The sequence below is a fragment of the Manis javanica genome, chromosome 4, assembly GCF_040802235.1.
Source record: "Manis javanica isolate MJ-LG chromosome 4, MJ_LKY, whole genome shotgun sequence".
Classification (NCBI taxonomy): Eukaryota; Metazoa; Chordata; class Mammalia; order Pholidota; family Manidae; genus Manis; species Manis javanica.
This window is the reverse complement of record NC_133159.1, coordinates 99,924,227-99,935,957: the sequence shown is the minus strand read 5'-3', so window position 1 is coordinate 99,935,957 and position 11,731 is coordinate 99,924,227. Positions and strand designations below refer to the sequence as shown.

General features: G+C 52.1%; 1 pseudogene; it reads right to left on the bottom strand.

Moving 5' to 3' along the window:
- Positions 1–9,821: 9,821 nt before the first annotated feature.
- LOC108400980 (L-lactate dehydrogenase B chain pseudogene) lies at positions 9,822–10,800 on the bottom strand (annotated as a pseudogene).
- Between the last annotated feature and the right edge of the window lie 931 nt (positions 10,801–11,731).

Genomic DNA, 11,731 nt, shown 5'->3' with positions numbered 1-11,731 from the left:
GCCCAGTGGCGCAGTGCAGGGAGCAGGGAGATGTGTTGGGTAGCTGTGAGCACTTGGGCTGTGATGGCACAGAGGGGCTGCTCACTCTGCCTGGGATGGGGCAGCAGGAGGCCCCGCTGCCAAGGTGGCCTTGAGCCTTAACTGAAGACTGGATGGGCATAAGCACAATCCCCAGGGGACAGGCACCATGAGCCACGGTCCCCTGTGCAAGGGCTCAGAAGCGTGAAGAGACCTAGAAGTAGCTCATTGCTGCCAGAACCCCGGGGGCAAGCTTAGTGGGGACGGAGGATGGCAATGCTCATCCTGAGGGCCATGACCCTGGGGCCGCAGGCGCCTGGCAGAGGAGTTTGGACATTAGCCTGAGGGCAGGTAGGGGGTCACACACTCAGCTTCTGCAGGGGCCGGGATGGGAAGGGAAGGAGACACCGGAGCAGGAAGAGGAGGCTCTGGGGAGGGCAGCCTGCTCCCGGCAGCTCCAGCCACTGTCCCAGGTGGGCAGCAGGCCTAGTTGGTATGTCACCAAACTAACTCTGCAGAGAAGCTGGAAACCCAGATTTTTCTGTAGACACTTTTATTTTTATAAGTTAGCAACTAATTCAAATTTAAATATAACAAAACAAAAACACCCAGTGCAGGCCAAACAGAAAGTTCTGTGCTCCAGATTAGGCGCACAGTGTGAAATCTCTGTCTGCAGCGGGGGAGGTGCCCACAAAGTCTGAGTGGGGGGTGACAGGGTCAGAGTTTGCAGCCAACAAAAATGTTGGCATTTTGGAGATGGTTATAAGGAGGCAGAGAGACCAGTTAAGAAGCTAAGAGAAAAATGTCATTCTTCTTTATTCATTCATTTAACAAATATTTACTGGGCATGTGCTCCATGCCAGGCACTGTTCTAGGCGGGTGCTGCTAAGGAAATACCCAGTGGCACAGCTTCATCCAACTGAAGAGTTTCACGGGCACCCTGAGAGCCCTGGCCTTCAAGGCTGCAGTCCTCTGGCCTTGTTTTCCAGGCTCCTTTACCTCATGCAGCCCCACCCACAGGCCAAGGTCTAGGATGATTCTCCTGTTCCCTCCCAGGCATTCTTTTCTGTTTCAAGAGGCACCAGGGCTGTACCTTGAGGTCTCAGGGCACACCTGCCCTCTAAAGGGCCCCCATATGGCCTGTTGCCTGGATTTTGCCCCCATTCCGTCCATATCCCGACTGCCCCCTCCGCCACATCATCTCTGGAGTTTATTGCTCTCTCTTTTGGAACTCATGGGTTCTCTGAAAGCTCCCCTCTGCTCCACAGCTCTGCCCTCCACACTCGTCCTCCAGCCAGCAGATCCAGGTGGGAGAGAAGCCTCCTCCCTGGTCCCTGGTCTCGTCAGCAGGAAATTAGAGCTTTTACTGTGCAGCCAAGCACTCATGCATTCGTGTGCCTGGCTGAGCAGCCAATTGGGGTCTGTGCTGGACTGGGAGCACTGGGAGGTACAGGGAGGACTGAGCCCTGGTCCCTGTCCTCAAGGAACTCCCGTAAAGGGGAATAAGTCCTGTCTACCACCAGCAGAGAAACCACCTCATGCCTGAGAGATGGCCCCTGTAAGCCAGTGAGAGCCACGGGAGCATGGACACCCAATTCTTAGTATATAAATTCAAGAAGGTACTTGGGCCTTCACGGGCTCATGGGAGCCTCACCACAGCCCATGAAGGTGGGTCCTTAATAACAGTATTATTGCTGTCCATTGTATCAATGAGGAGACTGAGGCTCAGAGAAGTGAGTAACCTGTCTGAGATGGCATAGCTGTCAAAAGCAGCTCTTTTTGACTGCAAAAACCCATTCTGTCATGGAGGAGTGTGCCCCAGGGGCTTGGGGGCTGGTGCGGGGACAGCCTGATGTGGTGGTGGAGGTGGCCATTCCCCTCTCCCCCCACCTTCTCCTATGGTATGTGGCCATTTTAGGGGTGAGGTGTGAGAATGGGGGGGCTGCTAGGGTAGATGCTTGGACTTTTCTCTGGAAATGCAGCATGCTTTCGGGTTGACTTCTGGGTTATTTGCAGGGGAACTTGGCTTCCAGACCATGGTCCCTGACCCTCCTCTGGCCCTTACCCAGCCCTCTAGCTGGCCTCCGAGTCCATGGCACATGGCTCTTCTCTTCCGGGATATCCCCCTTCCCTTCCTAGACAAAGGATGAGCACTGGTTTGGGAGTCAGGCCCCCTAACGCACCTGTGACCTCAACTTGGCTTGTAAGATAGGTTTGAGCACAGACTATCCTGCAGCTACCTAGTGGAGATAAAAAATGTGAAGATTATGGAAGGAAACTGCTAGAAGAATCATGAAGCACAATTTATTCATTTAACAAGTATTTGTTGAACACATACTCTATGCCAGGCCTGTGCTGGATTTTAGGGATAGAGTCCCAAGGAAGGCAGGGGCAGGTGTGAAACAGCTGCGTCTATGAACACAGAAATGCAAACCAAATCGTTCCCTACAAGATTGTTTAAGGGACACCAAATGCGGGGCCAGGGAGGTTTTCCTGAGGAAATGGGATTTAAGTTGAAGGCCGGGGTGTCAGCCATGCATACGGCAGTGAGTGCGAGGCCCTGGAGTGGGAACCATGGCAGAGGCTGTGACAGGGCAGCCCAAGCCAGGGAAAGGCATACTGACTGGCTTGGACTGGGCAGGACCTGGCAAAATGGAGCTATCAAAGGATTTTAAGTGACCTAACAACAATAAACCTCCCTCTGTAGTCCTTTTCTCCTTGACATGGGTCCCTGGAGCCTATCCCTGCCTTCTTTGCCCTTGGTGTCCATCCATGCAGTGAGAATTGGGCCTGGGGAGGAGGTCTCAGCCCCCTACCTCCTCCCTGGGCTGAGAAGAAGCTGATTGGAAGCAGATGCCTTGCCCTGGTGGGCCTTTGCCCAGAGCAGTGAGGCTGTGGTGGGCCCGGCTCCCCACTGCTGACCTCAGACCTGCACCACTGGCATGTCCAGGCCGCAGACTCTCTGTCAGCAAAGCCGCATCCGTCCTGCAGAGAGACGGTCACTGTGGCTGTCCACACCCCCAGTCCAGCAATTTCCCTGCCACGGTGAGAAACCTCCTGTGTTTCCAGCCTCCTCCAATTGGGCCTGGAGCCCTGGCTGGGGGAGGGAGAGATGCCAAGTAGGTTCTTGAACAGGCACAAGGCTGGGAGAGGTCTCTGTCATCTGTACCTGGTTACCTGGCACACCTGTGGCAGTATGATGCCAAAGGAGGCCACGGTTACCCTATGTGACATGCGCCAGGCTCTGTGCTCTGCGTTCTTTATATCCTCCCACCGAACCCCACAAACAGCTCCAAGAGGTCCATACTGTTGGCAAGGTGCGTGACTGAGGCTCAGAGAGGACACCCTGTCACACAGCTGGAAGGTGTCAGCTGGGGTTTCACCCAGGTTGCTGGCTCCAGAAGCTTTGGCTGAGGTGGTCCTCTGCAGTGGGCCCTGGCTGTTGTACCCCTCACCAGTGGCCACTCCCTGTGTCCGTCACCTGCAGAGAGCCCAGGTCAGCTCCAGGCCACGCAGGTCCCTGGAGGCCTGCATCTTAGCCCAGGGCACGGAGATGGGCACTGAGAGGCCTGCAGCAGCATCTGGGGGTGGGAGCCCTTCTCTTGAGCAGCCTGGGCTCCGGGCACTGTCTAGGGCAGAGCAGGGCCCCTGCAGAGGGGAGTTACAATTTTGATAGTCGTCTCTGAGCCCCCTGGGAGCTACCACCCCTTCTGGGGCTGCTGCCTCCATGAGGTCCAGCCATCATGCTCCTCAACCCCTGCTGGGCACCCGGAGGAGTCCTTGGTTACCAGAGATGCCTCCTGCCTCCTGCAGCAACTCTAGCACCACCCTGACTGTCCCTCACTTGCAGCCAGCCTAGAAATGCATCTTGTGGCCTTTGCTCCCACGAGGCTGCCCTACCTTCCTGCCAACCCATTCACTTCCCCACTGGCCTGGTTTCCCCTCTTCTGCCCTGTGCATCATCTTGGCTTGATCCTCACACCTTCAGATAGGTATTTTTGCTCTCAGTCAGTCAACAAGCAATTACTGAGCCATATGGACATATTGGTGAGAGCTCAGGCTCTGGAGACAGAGGCCTGGAGGTAATACGTGCAAAACCTTTCATCCCATCTCTGGGTGGTCACATCCCACACTCCTGAAGCATAAAGAGGAAAGGGCCCCACAGCTGCCCCAGCCTCAACTCTAGTTTCTCTGTGATGTCTAGTTATGAGGAGAAAAATAGAGCAGGATGCCCTGCTAGAGAACAGATTTCCTCTGCTCTGTGTAAGAGCTGTCTTAGTGGTCCACGGGCAGGTGGGTCAGCACGGAGGTGAACACTGAGGGAGGGGCCGAGGTGTGCCACTCTCCAGGGACTTTCTGACATGGGAATAATGGAACTGTTTGTGTTGTGGGGTCTGAGAAAGAGATGTAGCCCCCACCCCAGTGTGGATCTTGGAGAAGGGAAGGGGACTAAATTCCAATCCAGGAGCCCTAAAGACTCAACACTGGGTGTGGCTGAGGTGGATGTGACGGCCAAGAGTGGAGAACTCTGGGGCCAGGGCTGAGGGTACTTTGGCGCTACTTGGGGTCATGCCCTGGAAAATCTATGAGTCTTGCAGGGCTCTGGGTAGCACAGGACCAGCTTCCTCCTTCTAACACTGTGAGATTGGTGTCAGCAGGCTCCACCTGAGCAGGACTGGTCAGCATTCCAGGTCTCCCAGCCCAGGGTGGATGTTGGGGCCTCCACCTCCCTCTTTTGGAGCATGTAAGAGGGGGTTCTTGGGCAAGCACCAGGAAGAGGAAGCATCAGGAGGAAGGTATAGACTTCCTTCAAGAATAGTAGATTGGGTCTGGATGGTTTTAGTTAAAATTGCAAAGTCAAAGAAATGTAATAATATTTGTTTTGCATCCCGATGTTCTGTTGCCACTCATAGTGCTCACTAAAACAGCTTCTATTCATCAAGGGCTAACTGTGTGCCAGGGGCTGTGCCAAACCTTCCATGTACATTATTCTAATTAATCCTCACAATAAAGTACATTTTTAAAAATCACATTTTACACATAAGGAAACTGAGGCACAGAGCGGTAAACTGACTTGCCCCAAACCTGACAGCTAGGAAAACTGTGAACTGGGCTGATAACCCATGTACTCTCACTCCAAAGTCCTTCAGCCACAGATGGCACCCTGCAGCTGTGTCCAAGGGTCCCCTGCCTCTGTGGGGCCCCAGGAGATGGGGGCTGTAGGGAGGAGCCTGGGGCCTGGAGACCAGCAGCCTGGGGTGGCAGGGCCACCACCAGGTGCCTGTCTCCCCCAACAGCTGGATCCCATTAGTGCGGATGGCCATCTTTAGAAAGCCACCTTCTCCCGGGCCATGAAGGAACAGGGTGACCACAACCAGTGAACCCTGGAACCCCTTGAGTTCCCACTGCCCCCCCTGCAGGGTTTCACAAACTTGGTGACGTTGACACGGCAGCCTGTGTGGAGAGGGCAGGAAGCCCGGGGGCCCTGTGGTCTGCCGGCCTTGCTCAGAGTTTCCTGGGCTGAGCTCTTCCTGCGGGGCCCTCCTTGGGGCTCTGCCAGGCCAGCGCCCCCTGTCCTGATGCCTTCCTTGATCCTGTCTGTCTCTGAGGGACAATCTCTACCAACTCCAGGACCCCTGAGGCCCAGAAAAGCTGCATTCTCTGGATGTGGAGCCCTTGAGATTCTGGCAACAGCCTCAGGGTGTCTGAAGGGCCTGAGGCCCAGAATGAAGAGGTAGGGTAGGGCAGGGACAGTGCCACCTGCAGTCCATACTCAAGCTCCACCCTCAGGTCCCACACTGAGGGGGGGCTGCGACCCCTGGCAGAGTCTCCCTCCCCTCATCTGCCTCACAGAGATGTGTGAATCCTTGGCCGACTGCAACATGCTCTGCAAGATCCTGGAGGTGCTTGCAGGACTGTGGCCTGGCCTGAGACCTGCCCCCAGCAGTCTTCCCTTCTGGAAACTCTGCTGAGGCTGAATTTACAGATTGGTACAGGAAAGGGAAAAGGTATTCCAGGTGGAGGACAGCCAGAGGCATAGAGTCAGGAACACACACATATTGGGCTCTGTGTGCCAGGAACTATTCTGAGCATTTCGCATATATTAACTCATTTACCTTTCTTATTCTCTCTTTGAAGTAGGTATTATCTTGTCCGCATTTTTCCATGAGAATGTGGAGGCCCAAGGAGATAAAGGAACTTTTTCAGGGTTGCACAGCTAAAAGTTGGGGGCCAGATTTGAACCAGATAGTCTGGAATAAAAATATGAGTGGACGCAAGGACAGTGGGCATGGAAAAGATGGGCGAGACACCAGGGACTGGGCCACATTTGCTTGTCCACTGCTGTGGGGCCAGTGTTGAATACAGTGCCCGGCATATAGCAGGTGCTCAAAACATGTTCCTGAAACATGAGCTCTGCAGAAGGTGTGGCCAGCTTGCTTGTTTGGAGACACTAAAGTTTTGTATGATAAGGGGATGATGGCAACCCCTCTGGGCTGGGGGCAGTATGGGCCTAGGCCTGAAGCCTCTTAGACTGCCTCATCTCCTCTTGGCTTGAGATTAGGTCTCTTCCCAGGCCTGGCCCAGGGCCATAGGCTCCTTGTCACTAGGCAGAGGGTCCACCCAATGGGCAGGCAGGAGTTTTCAATGTTTGTTCATGTCCCTCTGGCCTCTTCGTCTTTGGCTCAGCCTCTCCCCTCTTCCATCACTAGTATGCTAGCATCCTTTCCTCCCTCTGGAATGTTCTTAACTCTTCTGGAGACAGGGTCTAGGGTGGGCAGGGGCTCTGGTGAGGGACACACACAGACTTGGGGGGCAGTGTCTGCTGCCAGCAGAGACTGCTGAGAGACCGACCTGTGTGTGGGGCTAGAGCCCTTTGGGGACTGGTGAGACAGGAAGTTTCTGCTCTCTGTGGCACTCAGACCCCATTAGGAATGTGGCTTTGGGCCAGGATCCCTTTGGGCAAGAAAGGATGACTCGGCAGAAACAGTGTCCTGACCTACAGGATAACTGGAGCCAGTGCCTTGGACAGAGCTGGTGAATTCGTGGCCCCTCCACCTCAGCCTTCATCTCCACCCTCCCCTGAGCCCTCCTTTAGATGCCCATCTCCAGGCTGGGTTTTAAGACTCCGAGTAGCAACTCTCTGACAGACTGGGGAGGGCACCCTGGGCTGGCCAGCTCTGTCTCACTCCAAGGGGTGAAGTAGATATACGGGGTGGGGAGTGGGGGGAAGCTGCCTGCCCTAGAGGCCTCCTGGCCTAGTGGAGGGCAGGAGAGCAGTATGATTCAGAGTGGAGGGCATGGGCAGCGGAGGGAGCTGGCCTGGGCTGGGCACCGGGGAATTCCAGCTCAGGAGAGCCAATTGGAAGCACATGTGTTTAAGATAGGCACAGAAACCCACGAAGCTGCTTCTTCATATTTTAAGCCCAGCTTCTGAAAAATTAAGGATCTGGTACCAAGAAGCCTGGGAAATGTGTCCCTTTGTCACCAGAGGCCTTCATGGCACAGGCCAGTCACCATGAAGGACTACAGTGGCACTCTGATTGACATCAGCTTCCTGCCCACTTGCGCCCCATGTCCTGGGCAGAATTGGATGCCAATGGTGGTGAAAATGATGGTATTGTTAGAACTGCAGCCGCTGCAGCTGTGAGCATTTATCACATGCCCTGCTAACCACTTCTACCTGCTTCATCTCTTGCATTTCTCATAACAACCCAACTAGTCTTGTCCTAATTTTTAGAAAGGAAACTGTATTGCAGCAGATCAAGTAGTTTGCCTGAGGTCACCCAGGTTTGTGTGGCAGAATAAGCTTCCATGTCTGGGGGCTTAATGACTTCTTGATTCATGCCCCCCTTTCACTCCTTGGAGGAAGGAGGAAGGCAAGTGCCTGTGGCTCTGACCCCCTCCCTGGGGCACTACGCAGTGGCTGAGGGTCACCAGGCTTGCTGGCCCATGGAAACACTGACCCCTTTCTGGGAGCTGTCGCAACACTCAGTGGTTTCCTGTGCAACACATCAAAGGGCACTTGGGGTCTGGGGAGCAGTGAAGATCTTGGGACATGGGATTAGAAGACACGCATCTGCCTCCTGATTTATTAGCTGTGTGATTTTGACCTTCACTTCGTCTCTGTGGACCCCAGCTCCTTCACCTGTAAAATGAGAGAGATGAACACAAACCTTGCCTTCCATTTCCTGCTCCAGTGAGATGAGGTAGGGCCCGTAAGGCCAGTGTAGCCAGGAATCTGGCCAGACCGAAAGCACACTGGGCTTGTGGGGGTTGAGGAGGGAGGAGGTGGGGCGGCAGGAAGAGACTGTCAGGATGGCATCATGCTGCTCCCTCCCAGGTCAGGAGAAAGGCCAGCAGAGATTAGAATTTCCTATCCTAATGGACAACAGTTATTTTGCACTAATTCATCTGCCTGACAGAAAGCACCTGGGGGAAACCTAGGAGTTTTTGGTGAGGACTCAGGACAGAATGGCTGCATCTCCCCAGGGAAATCCTGTGGGCAGAACTGCTCTAGGCTCCAGAAGACAGTTTCCTGCAAGTGCCCTACTTGCTGACTTCCCTGTTGACGGAACTTCTGTCCTGCTCTAATCTGTCCTTCTGTTAGTTGACTGGTTCCTGTTGCTCCAGCAACAGGACAAGAGCGGGGGTGGCTGCAAACAGCTATGTTAAATCACTTAATCAATTGTCACACTATGGCACTGTGTCAAACAGGGGTGGTTACAGCTATGTGAGACTTAGTCACTGCCTGCTACTAAATGTGGCTGAGATGGTCATAAACATGCATGGAACAGGCAAACAATAGGCTCCCAACAAATACATCCTGGCTGATAGAAGAACTTTTGGAATTACAGATTTTTATATTATGTCCATTACTTTTATCACTGAGTCTATTTTGTTATATTTAAAAGCTTGGCAAACCAGTAGTTTACATGGGATGTGTATGGCCAGGCTACCTCCCAGTTACCCCATGACAGCATATTATCTGTTCTGTTTGGGCTGTTATAGCTCTATCCTAGAACATCCTGTAGTGGTTATTTTTTGGAAATATCCTTTGGTTCATAATCTCTTAGCAACAGAACTTTGAGGGCTCACAGCCGATGCACGCTCCCGGCAAGATGACTGTGACTTGTGGGCAAACAAACCCACAGCAGCCGAGTTGGAGCATCCTCTGATTATGGCTTTCATTGTTGAAATCATCAAACGTCACTGGCAGCCACCAAGGGCCAAGTTTGCTTTCTTATGTGTCTGTGAACGTTTGCTGCAGCAGCCATGTGCCGGTGGCCTGGGAGAGCTTTCAGTCACCAAGCACACATGGCTGCCACAGCCTTGTTGTCTCCTTGGTACAGGCCCTGGGTGTGTGGCTTCCAAAACATCCACGGGAGTGTGTGTCTGTCTAAGAAGAGGAAGGCAGGCACGGTGACCTTGTGCTCTGTGTGTGCCTGCACATGACCTCTTCACAACTCCCTAGTGCTTGCTGCAAGCAGTTAGGATTGTCCTGTCCTGTGACAGCTGATGAGGCAGCAACTCAGGCAGGTGGCTGTCTCTAGCCGGCAGAGGACTGGAATCCAGGCCTGCCTGAGCCCCCAGGCTCCTTCCCCCTCACTCCCCTTTTCTCTTTCTTTTTACAATAGTTTGTTTTATTTGTTCAGAAGCTCATATTGCAAATATTAAATGTGGCATGGGCTTTGATTCTGTGAGCCCAAATTGCATATCTAGGAAGATAAAGGCAAACTGCAATCCACGTTTGCAATCCAAATGGATGACAACTGAAGCTTTGTGTTCATCATATAGGAGTTCTTGAATTTCTACAGCCTAGAACCCAGAAGTCAGAGGTCTTTTAGGTCCTCTGGATGTCCCACAGGACATGCTTTTCTTGAATTGAGCAACCTCATCAGTATTCAGTTTCTGGTTGATAACACTGGTTAATAATCCCCAAGCATTCAGGACACACAGAAGGCTCAGGACGACTTCAGTCTCGATCCCGTATGTTCCTTTCACCATCATTGAAACTGGATGAACCCTGGAAAGATTTTTTCAACATGGATTCAGTGAGATCAGCCACAGTTCACCCAATAGCCTAGATGGTCTATCCTTTTAGCTTAATGACTTCATAGGCACTTTCAACTATCATTTTATGCACTTCCTTCCAATTTTCACTATGATCATCCATTCCCATTTCTGGATTCAGTCTTTGGAGAGAAATGCCTGCCTCATTCGCTCCACTCCACACAGCTACACTTGCATCACCATGCTCTCCCCAATCCATCTATGGGCAGCTGTAGGGATTAATTCCCAGTATTTCAGCCATAATATAGAGAAATGTAGCAGATTCCAGATTGCACCCACTGCCAATTACATCGTGCTTGGGTAATCCTCTTAGTCTCCAGGTAACACATGTGAGAGTATCCATGGGGTTGGAAACCACAATTATGATGCAATCCAGACTGCCCTGATGATCTGAGGAATAATGAATTTGAAGACATTACCATTCCTTTGCACCAGGTTGAGATGACTTTCCCCCTCTTGCTGGTGGATGCCTCACAAGCTTAGACCTGGCAGTCACAGAGTAATCTTTTTCTGCCACAAGTTTAGGGGCCTGGAGAAATGTTGCAGATGCTTCTAAACATCCACAAGTGCAAGTGCATGAGCCAGAGGCTTTCCCAGAAAGCTGCTGGCACAGGCCATACCAACTTGAACAACCGCTGTGGTGATCTTACCGTTTGGGACCGTTGACTCTTCTGCAACCTGGGCAATAAGGTTTTGCTGAAGAGCTCCCATCGTGCACAGGAGAGAGAAGGCTCTGGGGATGGTCGCAACAGTTGTATGAAGAAAATGTCAGCTGTGTGCCCCACCTCCATCCTCTTTTCATCCCATTCACACATCCACATTTGTAGGGGCAGCTGGGTCTTCACAGGAAGTGTGATCTACGTATGTTGTGCTGCACAGGGTAGCCCATGAAGGCCATTGCCACAGACCAGTTCCACAGTCAGAGACCACACACACAGTGCCACTGAGCTCAGCACTTACAGGCAGCATGGGGCCTGTCTGCCACTGGGGCTCACGATCCCCTTTTAATTCTGGTTCTTTCTGGTCTCCCCCGACCCACAGGGCTGAGACTGGCTCCCCATCTATGTGTGCTAAGAATAAAAATTATACTAAAAGCTACTACTTATTACTATGATCCAGGAACTTTACTTGCATGCCCTTATTTATTCCTTAAGACCTTATAAGGACATGATATTGTTTTCCCCAGTTACAGGTCAGGAAATTGAGGGTCAGGGTAGTTGAGTGACTTGCTGTAAGTCACAGCAACAGGTTGTTTGTGACACCCAGAGTCACCCTCCCCTTCCCCAGCTCTATTACTCATGAGCAGAGGTGGATTTACTGAGAAACTCCTGAAGCTTGTGCTCTGTGCCCTCTCATACTTGCCCCATCCAAAGCTTTAGAAACCTGTTCATATGGCCACTTATTTTTCTGGAATTTGCAAAAATAATATATTTTTATATTCTTTTTCTAAAAGAGAGCCCCTCTCAGATTCTATAGATCCTTGATCCACTCGGCTGATGAGAGGATGCCTTGAATATCTTATCTAAAAATTTACCTTTCCCTTCTATCCCCTTTTCCTATTTGTTCTCCTTAGCCCCTTCACTAACACACCATGCACTTATATCACTCTTTTCTATTGCACATGGTAGGCATTGCTCACTAT